Source organism: Labeo rohita, chromosome 14 (genome assembly GCF_022985175.1).
Source record: "Labeo rohita strain BAU-BD-2019 chromosome 14, IGBB_LRoh.1.0, whole genome shotgun sequence".
NCBI classification, from domain to species: domain Eukaryota; kingdom Metazoa; phylum Chordata; class Actinopteri; order Cypriniformes; family Cyprinidae; genus Labeo; species Labeo rohita.
The window spans coordinates 28,599,540-28,612,624 of NC_066882.1; positions in this window are offsets into that span (position 1 = coordinate 28,599,540).

The following is a 13,085-nucleotide window of genomic DNA, read 5'->3' on the forward strand; positions in this document are numbered from 1 at the left end:
AGGATAATTTTAATATAACTCTAATTGCATTCGTCTGAAAGAAAGAAGTCATATACACCTAGGATGCATGGACGGTGAGTGTTGGGACATCATACCATCATAACATAAAAAAAGGTATTTAAAAAATAAATAAATAAATAAATATCCCTTGGAGTGGACTTTAATATTTATAAGTTATTTATGATATTTTTTATGCCCAAAAATACACACCACACACTCACTAAAATTCAAAAAAGAAAAAAAAAAAAAATAATAATAATAATAATAAATAGGACTCCTTTAAGTAGTCAATTAGTATTATATATAAGTTGTCAAGAACATATACTTGTTCTTGTTCATCATTAAGAATAGCCAATGGCTTGCTTCCAAGAAAAATTGTCCCTCCTGCATGTTATTATGCTGCTCATTAAAGGACTTGATTCTGATTGGTCGGTTGTGACATTCTGAGGTGTGAGCTGATTAAAAGAATTTATTTAAAACTGAAAAATAAATAAATACATAAATAAATAAATGCTAATAATATAACAATAATAACAGACAAATAAAATTTTAATATTGTGTTATTTATTTATTTATTTATTTATTTATTAAATAATATTAACAATCATCATCGTCGTCATCATCTGCAACAACAAGATTATGGTTCCAGCATCCCCATGATGCTACAGAGTATGGGGAATGGATATAATAATAATAATAATAATAATAATAATAATAATAACAACAACAACAACAATAATCACAAAAATAATTATATTAATAATAATAAAATAATAATAATTATTACTATTATTATTAATATTATTATTATTATTAACATTAGCATTAGGATTAGCATTAACATTATTATAAGATAGTAATCAGATAAGGTAACAGTAAAAAAAAAAAAAAAAAAAAAAAAAAAAAAAAAAGTTCTTAACATGTTTAGAGTTTTAATTAATTAACTATACATATTTACAGTGAAAAGACATTTATTAAGTGCTATGACTGAACATTTCCCTTTTAAAAGTTTGTCTTGTTTCAAGTCATTTATTTATCTTGGCTGAAAGTCATTTGCTAGGAAGCGTACAAGTGTACAAGTGAGCAAATTAAATATTTCAACTTACATTAATATTCTGAGTTCTATTAATTACTTTTGTGGCAAGTAACTGTGTAATAAGCAGGATTATATTCATTCAGATGGTTGTTATCACAAGGTGGTGGCAGTTTTCAGAGTGACACAAGACCCTGGGGTTCATTTTGCGATAACAATCAGCTGAATGTACATTATCCCTTACTTAATATAACCTTTTTTAATCGCCTAAAATTGCACTTCTATGCCAGTGGATGTATTAACAGGAGTGGGATGTAATTTGGTTCCATTATAGTTAGCAATTTCATTAACTTGATTTACTTGACCTCAAAGCAGTGGTACACTTGGCCTTTTCTGTGGCAGCTTCACTTAAATATAATCATGCACTAACTATTTAATGTCGCCTATAAAAGTATCTTCCGGCGTGTTACAATAGAGTGACTTCTGTGTGTGACTCTCAGCAGGTATGCACAGAGATAATGATAGTAAATCAAGAGAATGAACAAACATAAATAAAAGATTGCAAAGTCAGCATGTGAAGATGAGGATCCTTGGGTCCCATTCTCTAAAGTTTTTGCACAACTTTGAGTGCAGCATTGAGCTTTTTTTAAACTTTCTGAGAGAAAATCAGTTTTGGTTCACTGATTATCGATATATTATTGAAAACAATCTAGACACAAATTTGATAGTTTTTCTTTATAATTCAATAACAGAAAAGGAGCACCAATGGTAAATATTTTTGTTCTCCCATTAACTCTTAATCTTCCATTCCATCTTTTATAATCTTTTAGAAAAATGTGTTTGATGCTGGAATAAATCTGCTTACTGGAATAAATGCGTTTACTGACAAATATCCTCATCATTTTCTCATAAAACTCCATTCCTATACAGACACTGCAGATTCCGAATTGGATGAATTGGAGTCCACCCGATGCATGACGGTACAAGAAAGAAATCTCAAGGAAAAAAAAAATGGCTCTTAGATAAGATTTACCCAAAGGTCAGTACCTCAAAACAAATTACCAGAGGGACCAAATACTTCCTCCCACCAGACACGCCAGGAGCAGTGTAGATTAAAGATCTGCCGCCGCAAAGATCAATATAAAGCTTGGCAAACTATTGGAACCTCTTTAATGCTTAATTAGCCTCTTTGATGAACAGCCATCTTTCCAGCTCCCTCGGTGATCTATTAGCTACAGAGAATATTCATAAAGCTACTACATCTGCTTAGTTCAAATCACAGTTCAAATGAAAGATGGGAAAGGTAGTAAGATGGGAAAGTGCTGTAAATATCAGAATATGCATATCTTTAGTGGACTCTTCAGAACTGGTTAGCAAGCTTTCCATTAAATCTCAAGTCTCTGGATTATCCCAGGGGCCTCTTAATGGGGGTGATCTGTTGTGCTTGTTCTGTGCCTGGATTTTTGTTAGATCTTGTAGCTTCAAGTTAAAACCTAAAATAACCTAATTTCACCGAATAAGAATTATTGCATTACCAGTCAGAAGTGTTTTCAAAATTAATTCTGTGTAGCCTGTTTGCACTTCTGACTGTGTGACAAACAGTGTTCAGTTGTGAAAGCACAGTGGTTATAACATAAATGTCAAAATTGTGGTAAAATATTAAAATCCCTTCAGTTACCAAAAAAGAAGATTATTTATTTATTTATTTATTTATTTTCCTGCACGCAGCATGATATTCTGATATCATTGATAGATAGATAGATAGATAGATAGATAGATGGAAAAATAAATATGGAAAAATAAATACACTTTGACATACTAACATTTATGGAATCATTAAAATGGAAACTTTTTTCTTGAAAAAGTCTTGCTAAGTCATGTAAAGCCAACATAAAAAAAAGAGCAGATTTCAGCTAAACTAAATAAACTAACTTTTTTGGAAACTGGAGAAGAAAGCAAAATGCCATTTGTTTGTAAATGGTCACTGTCATAAGGTGAAGCTCAAATAACATGCTTTTCCTTGCGGCTCTTTAAACAAACGCACAGTTTCAAAGGTTTTGCCTGAAAAAGCTGCTTCTGCAAACACTGAAGACTCAGCAACATCTGTTTTATCTGCTTACTGCAATCTGAATGAGGACCATTAGACCATTAGAGGACAGAAGTTCTTTAATGGCTGTCTGCTCATTTAACTGAAGCTTTTGCCAATATTCCAGAAAAAAGACCCGACCTAGTCTTCAGTCTTATTATACAAGCAATCACAATGAACTATAGTCTATGTCACTCTTTCATAATAAAGAAAAGTCACAGTTATCCTAAAATTGCTCTTTGAAACAGCTGAAGGGGAAGAAGCCTAGATGAACAGTAAATTGTTTACTTCCTGTAGAATGGGACTGCGGGGGCTTTGTTTTGCACTGCAGACTGCATCCATTCATCAATATCCAGTCAAATTCTGAATTACATAAACTGACACCAAACAGACTTGGATGACTCCATTGTGGGCAACCATGAGTAAATACTGGACGCAACTCATTTAATTTTTGAGAGAGGTCTCGATGGGCATGTGCTATTATGTAATTAGCGCTGCTTGCTCATATTCAGGGTCAGGCATTTGAACAGGCTTCTAACCCGAAGCAATACAGTTGCGCTGTGAGTAACTCGTCCCACATCATTTGTGCTACAGATGTGAATGATATCTCAAATTATGTGGCTTATAGAGAGAATGTGTGCTATTACTTTTCTAAGCGATCGAACATGCAATTTTCACCTGGCAGATGATAAAATTGGCGAAAAAATGCCAATCTTACCTTGAAGGAGGAACTACAGTTTGTAGAGACTTGAGGCTGGGTTCTTTAACTTTAGAAATCATTTAAAAACTATCCACAATATTCTAGCGACCACTCAGACCACCCTAGCAACTGCATATCAAAATAACATTCAACTCAAAATGACTACAAATGTTCTCACAAACGATGAAACAGGCCTAATCATTTAAAGAAGGCACTGAGACACATCTAGAGATGGGAAAATCATAAGAACTAGCAACCTAGCATGACCTGGCAACCCCAAACAGCCGCAGTAACCACAGAACACATTAGCAACCACATAATAACAACTTGGCAATCACTCAAAACATCCCATGTTTTGCACAAGCAGGCAGTACTTTCTACAGAAAACATAAGAATCCAGTTATTTATATTTTCTGACAGACCACGTCTAAAAGCAGGTTGCTCAGCAGTAAAACATATAGCTGTAAATAAGTGGAGTTGAAGCTGTGGAGAGAAAATTATTACACCCACACATTCCTACCAACGGGAATGTTTGGTGTTTTAGACCTGCATAACTGCTAATAAGGGTAAGGGAAGCATGCAGCAGTGTTGGGGTAAGTGCACTGGTTTGGTCATTTTAAATATTTCTGATTTTGCAACCTAGGTGCACTGGTGCACACTTTTGCCTACATTTGCATCACATAAACAGCTCCTTTTGTATGGCTTTTCTGACACAATGAACTTGCTCTTGTCATGTGGAGTGCTTGGGTAAACACGAGTCACGATAAACAAGCTCACAAGCTTGTAGAAGCAACATAAACTGGCATGGTTGCTTTAGCAAATGTGTGTTTTATGTAATGTTTACTTTTGTTAACGCTAGGTTAGGTTTAGTGTTTTCTGTAAATTATTTTCAAACATTTCAAAACCATTCACCAGACATTTCATTTCCAAACTTTGTACTTGCATTGCCTTGTATTTCCAGGGTTTGCATTTATGAAATTTAACATAGTTGTTTGTTTAAGCTGTGAATAATTCAGTTCAGTTCAAAGTATTTCACACACATTTTTATAATTAACAATTCAATAATTCGTATTCACCTTCCAGAATTCACTTCCAAAATTCAATTAAATTCAGTTTAATTGATATAGTTTGCATCATCAGTAAGGTATGTTCTGAGTTTGATCTTTTAATAGCTGTCATTGCGTTAATGCACTGAGCTGCATAATGCGTTTTCTTTAACAGATTTCTGAAGGAAACAGTGTGAAACCTCACACGTTTGTTCATATTCTACATCTGCTTAACTGTCAATATAGTTAGCATAATCATCAGTAAAATGTTTCGAGATCTGAGGTCTTATGTCACTGTTTTAGTTTACTGAGGCACGTTCTACATCGTTGAGGAATCCCAGAGTGTGATGCATGAGGGGAACCCCAGTTTTACAGCACAGCTGTCACATAAGCCATGACACAAAGTTAAGGAAACTAAGCAACCAAAAGCAATATGTCTTCCTCAGATACAGTGTTGGTTCTGAACTTCAGCTTTGGGTAAAACAGCATTATAATCTCCTTTGCGGTAGAGAAAGCTGCTTACATGTAGGCTACATGGGGAAACAGTGAAGATGTTAAATTGAATGTAAACACAATCAGCTTTTCCGCATCCATTTATACTGGCCCTGATAATAACTTTTACTTAGCTTGCTACATTTCTGCAAATCAGTTTTTGTGAATGAATGACTTACGCTACTACTGGTCGCTTTGGCCTTCATCAACAGCCGCTTGCGCCACGTACTGGTGAGCGACTGACAGCAGCTAGAGATCATGCATCGGTTCTCTACTGCTATTCCTGCAGCTCCCGAATGAGAAATGCAGAATTTTCGGCCGAATTTTAACCACTGTATTTGTGGAAGCGAAAGTGAAATAAAACGGACTGAAATTTGTGTGTTGAATATTATACATCATATTTTTAAACAGACTGAATATTTTGGAAGTGAATTCTAGAAGGTACATATAAATTATTGAATTTTTAATTATGAAAATGTGTGTAAAATATTCTTAAATAAACTTAAATAAACAACTATGTTAAATTTCAGGACATAAAAATGCAAGCCTTGGAAATGCAAGGCATTACAATGCAAGCACTGTTAATGCAATGCATTCTTTTTTTCAGTTAGTGCTACTCAACATGCTTTTTTGTTTAAAAGACATATGGCATTATTTTTCTTCATTATCTTTATTTACTTATTTATTTAATATTAAAATTAAAAAAAAAAATGAGAAAACAGCACTATTTGTTGTTGTTGTTATTCATGTTTACATTCAGAAGTAGAAAATGGATAAAGAGCTTCCAGTAAAAAAGGTGAAATGTCATTTCCTGTGTAAACAGAACATTTTTGCATTTACTGGTAAAGTTGTTCTGATAATTTTACAGCAGTTTACTGGTATTACTGTGTGAAAGGGGCTATTGAGTCATCCATTCAACCGATTTGTTCAAAGTCTTGGATGATTCAGGAATGAAAAACCACATTGTTTGTATTACGTTCTCTAGCTGGAGTGCCCTTGAGCTCCTCTAGAGGTCACTCCATCCCATACGGTTGATATCCATTCTGGACTCCATTTCCCAGATACCCCCTACCTAGGAAGTAATTACGGACTCCACCCATTTCCTTTCAGGAGGACTATTAAGTTGCACCCTTTCATCCCCTCATTGCTGTATATTGATTGTTACTGCATTCCTAGTTTCCTAGTTTTGTCCTGCCTGTTTTTTTTTTTTTTTTTTTTTGTCTTTGGACGGTTTCCTTGTTTCTGATTGTCTGCTGCCTTCCCTGACCATTGCCTATTATTGGATTACTCTTTAGTCTTTGCCTTGGATGATATTGTTTGCTGGTGTTCGACCCTGCCTGTCTGACTATGTTTAAAATAAAGCCTGCCGTGGATCCTCCAACCCCATTGACAAGAAAAAAACGGTGCCGTTTTCTCATGTTCCTGTTTTCAATATTAAATAATAATAATAATAATAATAATAAAAAGAATAAACGCAACACACACAGACATACAACCAACATAATTAAACACGGCCAGATTCGCGTTCATCTGTTTTAGATAAAATTGAATCTGCATTTAGCGCCACCAACTAGACATATCAATTTAAAAGTGCTGCAAAATGTGCAAGAATCAGTAATATCACCACAGACACATGTTTCCAATAAGCATTGATTGAGTTTTTGCTGGATCACATGGCTAAAGACAAGAAGAAAAGGCTAGTACCCTGCTATTTTTTCTCTGCTAGTTTTTGCTTTATTTCCAGCCAGTTAGGCACAGAGATATGCAGTGTTTGTGCCTCCTGAGGCGATGTGATGTGTTTTGTTTGATGTCAATTCCTGGTATAATTACTGAGACATTCAAATATAGAATATTCTACAGCTGCCAGAAGGTTGTTGACATTGGTCTTGCCTCAAATTCTGTCTATTTTCACTGATGACATCACCAGTTATATCACCAGAGCACAGCAATGTGTCATGCACCATATCCCAACCAACAAAAGACACCTTCACCATAAACTGCTTACTTAATTTATGTATCCATTGCATTGTGGTGGGTAGTCCTGGCCAAAGTGAAATCTCACTGGTCAAATCTCTTTATATATAAAAATAAAGTGACCTAAAACACGTTTCAATACTAAGCCACACTAAAAATGTATGCTTCATTACATTACATAAAATATTGAACCAAGTCAGCTAAGACATGTCATGCTAGACCTTTTATCAACTAACTTTGACATTTTTGAGATGACTTTTATCCAACTGGTCCCAAGGTGATTTTTAGTGGATGTACTGTATAAAGTCACTTCTCCTTAAGTTTGCACAGGTAGCATGATAGATCTAGCATAAGCATTACCATTTACTCTAAGGAAGACAGAATGAGGGTACAAAAATGACAGGCTTTTATTATAGTCTGCATATGCAAGCAGACAAAATTTGAAAGTTCAGCATTACTGGTACCGTATGAATGTTACAGAAAAGCCCAACATCTTCAAAACAATAAAAGAGTTAAACATAAACAATGGTAAATCAGAAGGAAAATAATAATAATAATAATAATAATAATAATAAAGGAGAGAGAGAGAGAGAGAGGGCAGATCTTAACAAAGACTTCATCTGCTGAGTAACGTTGGTCTGACTTGATAAGACAGACACTGGAATTTAAAAAGCTGACCAGCATCATTTAACACGCACTCGCATAGTTGAGTATGCAAGCCTTTCAAAGTATACTTCACTGACCATGGACATGGATGGACATGTGTGCTAACTAGCTGACCCTTCTTTTTGTGTGTTCAATCATTCGCACAAGTCTGTGCAGACAGAAAAATTGAACTGTGGACAAAGCGAAGCATAGTTTGACTGACTCAGTATTTCTTAAAAAAATAAGGATTTTAAAATCATCCAGTTGTGTTTAGCGAAGCGAAGCATAGTTTGACTGACTCAGTATTTCTAAAAAAAAAAAAAGGATTTTAAAATCGTCCAGTTGTGTTTAAAATGTGAAGGAAAGGACATGTGACATATACTCAGAATTTGTGCTCTGCATTTTACCCATCCAAGTGCACACACACACACACACAGTAGTAAGTTGTGAACAAACACGCGCACACACACACACACACACACACGTTTGTTTTTGTGAATTGTGGGGACTTTACATAGACTTCTATAGATTTTATACTGACCAAACAATATTGTCTATCCCCTAACCCAACCCTAACCCTAAACCTAGCCCTCACAGAAAACATGTTTGCATTGTTACACTTTCAGATAAACATCATTTACTATTTTTAATAATTTTTCGGTCCCCACAATGTCAAAAATTTCAGGTTTTACTATCCTTGTGGGGACATTTGGTCCCCACTATGTAGCAAAAACAAGTCACTCACACACACACACACACACACACACACACACACACACACACACACACACACACACACACACACACACACACACACACACACACACACACACACACACACACACACACACACACACACACACACACACACACACACACACACACACACACACACACACACACACACACACACACACACACACACACACACACACACACACACACGGAGCAATGGGCAGCCATGCTGCTATCGCGGTGGTTCGGTGCCTTGCTCAAGGACCTGTGACTCGAACCCACAACCTTTCGGTTACAAGCCCGCCCTCCTAACCATTAGGCCACGGCTGCCCCTGTCACTGATGTGTGGACTACATAAACCATGGACGTTTTGCACAAATGTTTGACAACCTATTTTTACAAAGTCCCTAACAGTTTACTTTAATTTTGAAAATCATATCTAACAACTACTTTTTGTGAAGTGCTTTCCTTCAGAAATAACATTAAATTCACTGTTCCCACCACCAGACAATGTCATCTCTAAAACAGAGATGGGTATGCCTAAATCCTGTTTATTAAATTCTGCTCCGCCTTCAACATGATCGTCCGCCCTAAGACGATTACTATAATTAAGACCTGACTCTCAACAGTTTGGATCTTGCATTTACTAATAAACCACACACCAGAACAGGCAATCAACACTTCGCTAAAACTCTTAACGCCAAAGCAACAAAGAGCTGCATGCTGAGACCCCTCCTGTGTTCTTCCTTCACCTATGACTGTTCGCCACCCACAGCTTGAACTCCATTATCAAGTACACAGATGATGCCACAGTGGTTGGGCTAATTAACAACGTTTATGATTCAGCCAACACAGAAGAAGTCCAAAACATTGAGTCATGGTTCACTAAAAAACAGAGGAAAACTTGAGTCCATGATGGACTTCCAGAAGCTCAGTAACAGGTAATACACCCCAACTACACACTTGACTATACTATATGACTATGCTCTTTAGAGCGGATGGTGTGACTGAAATTATCATAATTTATGATTGTGATGGTCACTTTCTGGTTGTTTTTTTTATTGCTGTTGTTTTAAAATACCATTCAAATGGCTTCATTAGTGTCATAGTTTAGATACTTAATGCTTATTTTAGCAATGGAAGAACATATCCATTGTCAAACCTCACCTTTATTTACCATTTAAACTGGTTAAAAGTTTGGATTACATACAGTTGTCATGAAACAGACGCTGTATGTATTTTTAAAATGTATTTTCTGCCCTATTATGATGTAAAATGGCTTCACACACACACATGTTGTGTTTCCATGTTTTATGGGGACATTCCATAGGCGTAATGGTTTTTATACTGTACAAACAGTAAATTCTATCACGCTACACCTAAACCTAGCCCTCACAGGAGACTGTGCACACTTTTACTTTCTCAAAAAAAAAAACAAAAAAAAAAAAAAAAAACTCATTCTGCATGATTTACAAGCCTGTTTCCTCATGGGGACCTAAAAATGTCAAAATTTACTGGTATTACTATCCTTTTGTCCCCATAATGTGATAAATACCAGGTACACATACACACACAAAGGCGGGACTTGACTGTGTCCATCATGAATTGATTTGATCATTAGATTGTTTGCTATTGCTGTGAGTGACAGGTGGCTTGCTGAGGGCTTATTCCACTCCCCCCATTCTGTTTAATGAAGAGGTTAGTAATGAATGTACGGAAGAAGGCAGCAGATGGAGTGGTGGAGGAATGCCGGAAGAACTGTCACTGTATTGAGGTAAGCAGCTGTTTATATTCTCTCAAAATCATAAGAGTAGCAGTAAACTCATTTACTTTGGAACTTTATGGATGCAAACCAGAAGATCAGATTATTCATAACAATTAAATGGCCGGCAGAAGGTGTCATCTTGAATTATTTTTGAAAGAATGCGCTATGTATACAGATGCCTTTTATCTCTCCTAACACAACGCTTTTCAGTATAGTAAATGAATGGAACAAATATCAGGACATTTATACATGAATGGAGACCACCTTTCTTTCATTTAGCATTGGCTCACCTGTGCGAAATGAAACTCCAACCAGCCTAACTCTAGGTCCTTTAGTATTGCTTTTTTGAGGTCTTCAGTCATCAGTATTCCATGGATATTTTGGCTGAATTTGAGAGTTTCTATTCACCTGTTGTCTCCACAAAACAGACAGGTGATGGTGAAAGCCAACTAGCTTCAAAAGTTACCTCTGAGTAATGAATAAGTGCTGCCATGATGGATTCTAACTTTTGTTTGTTTGCTGTCCTGTCCCAGTTTCCATAGGAACCCATGATACAACAGGGTAAAAAGAGCAACTGAGCCACAGTAACAGCAACAGTGTAAATATATCACATTGTAAATGGTAGCCTACAGCAAAATGTCTACTGAATGAAACAATCCACTGGCCTACGGTCAGTGCAGCTACTTTGCAGTGACATAAATGCAGACATAAATGCAGACTGTTACATTCCTTTTGTTTTTGTGTTTTTACTGCATTTTAAATGATGTACTGCCCAGAGATACTATTTTCCATATACAACCAATATAGTGCATATTACAATATGTATGCTGTTGTATATTGTATACTTTATATTATTCCTGTGAATGATAGATAAGTTCCTGGTCACTAGAACTCTCAGACTCATTTTTTCATTTCTGAGACTTCTGTCACATATCAGCCCACAGTATGTTTTAGGGGTAGATCACCCAAAATGAAGCTCTGGCATAATTTACTCACCCTGATACCATTCTAGACCTGTACATTTTTTGGTAAACTTAGATTATGAAGACAGTAATATTTTCCAGAGAACAGGTTATGTCTCACTGCAGATTATCCCTGTGGTGCAACGCAAAGCACTGTAGTCTGTACAGTGACAACACGGCAATTGTGAAGTTTGTGATGTTTTTAACTTATTTTATGTTATTTTTCTCCTATCCCATTTTACATCTACAGAGACAATTATAAGTAAGCCATTAGCAGGTTGAGTTACTGAAGAAATGTGTAAATAATGCAGATATATGAAGCCATCAATGCATTTTCATGTGCTTGCATGTCTTGACTTGTCATGTCTGGCTCAACCAATGGCTGAAGTTATTTGTAGCTGCTAGCAGAAATGACACAATTTTGCACTCAATATGTCCAAATGCATCCCCCTTGCACCATTATCAAAGAATTCGGAACGACTTTGGGTTTTTATCACACCCATTTGGTTACTTATAGTTTATGTGAATTATGTAATTTACGTTTATTTTATGGCCTTTTTTTTATGGGTTTGAGCAGATGTGCCCCAAATGTGAAAATGAAGCTTATTCCACTGCATAAAAAAACATATACCACAAAAATCCATATATACAGAGACAACATTACTGGCTGGAAAATACAAAATGCCCATATAAGGACTTCCTTAACGTTATTCATTACATTTTTCCCCTGCCATTTCAAACTCTAACCCTTTAGTAGATCTTCTGTGCACTTTTCACTGTTAGCTGGAGTCATGTGTCACCCACAACACTGAGGGATGAGTACTATTTCACCCCAAACCCACATTTGCTAACAAGCCGCACCAAGTTTTGCAATAACAGGATGTTCCGGGCTTCCCTGAGTCAGTGAGATGATGCACACTCTCATTATGACTGTAAAGGTCAGAATATCTGATGCAATAAAACAAGCATTTTTATCGGTGCCTATGCCTAGTAATAACATTTTACTGTAGTGTGCATAGTGTTTAAGGTAAAATAATTAAACATAAATGTCTTTAGATAAAGTATTAGTAGTGTTTCAGTTTGTTTTATTTATTTGTTATTTTATCTAAAGTCTAAAGAATAATTCTTGTTCAATTCTGTGCACTGACACAAATTTTCTGTCACTGTTTTCTCAGTTTGGCCCTTATGACACATACAACTGCTTTGGTGGCTGACTTTTGCAAGAGTGAATAGCACTCAAGTGTGGGTGATTGAGGAGCATGTCATTGGTTGGACCTACAGTACTCAAAAATATGCTATATGCTATGCTAAAAATGCTATAACTCACTGTTTTGAATCAGAGCGGCACTGCATCAGGGTTTGGCTGGTTAGCATGGTCCAGTTCACTTCTACCTATGTAACTTTTCAAAAAATGCAAATATTATTATAATACTGTAGATGTTTTGCCAGTGACCAATATTTTGGAGAGCTCTTTAAAGCGTGAAATGGATTTTTCCTTGTCTGCTGCTTTTGCTGTCATACCTGTGATAGTTGTCATAGTGTTGTCAAGTTATCATGATGTCACTGGTGAGGTTTAGTCTAAGAATAAGGCTAAAATGCTGATTATGAATAGTAATTCATAATCTGCCAGTGAAAACAGCACATTTT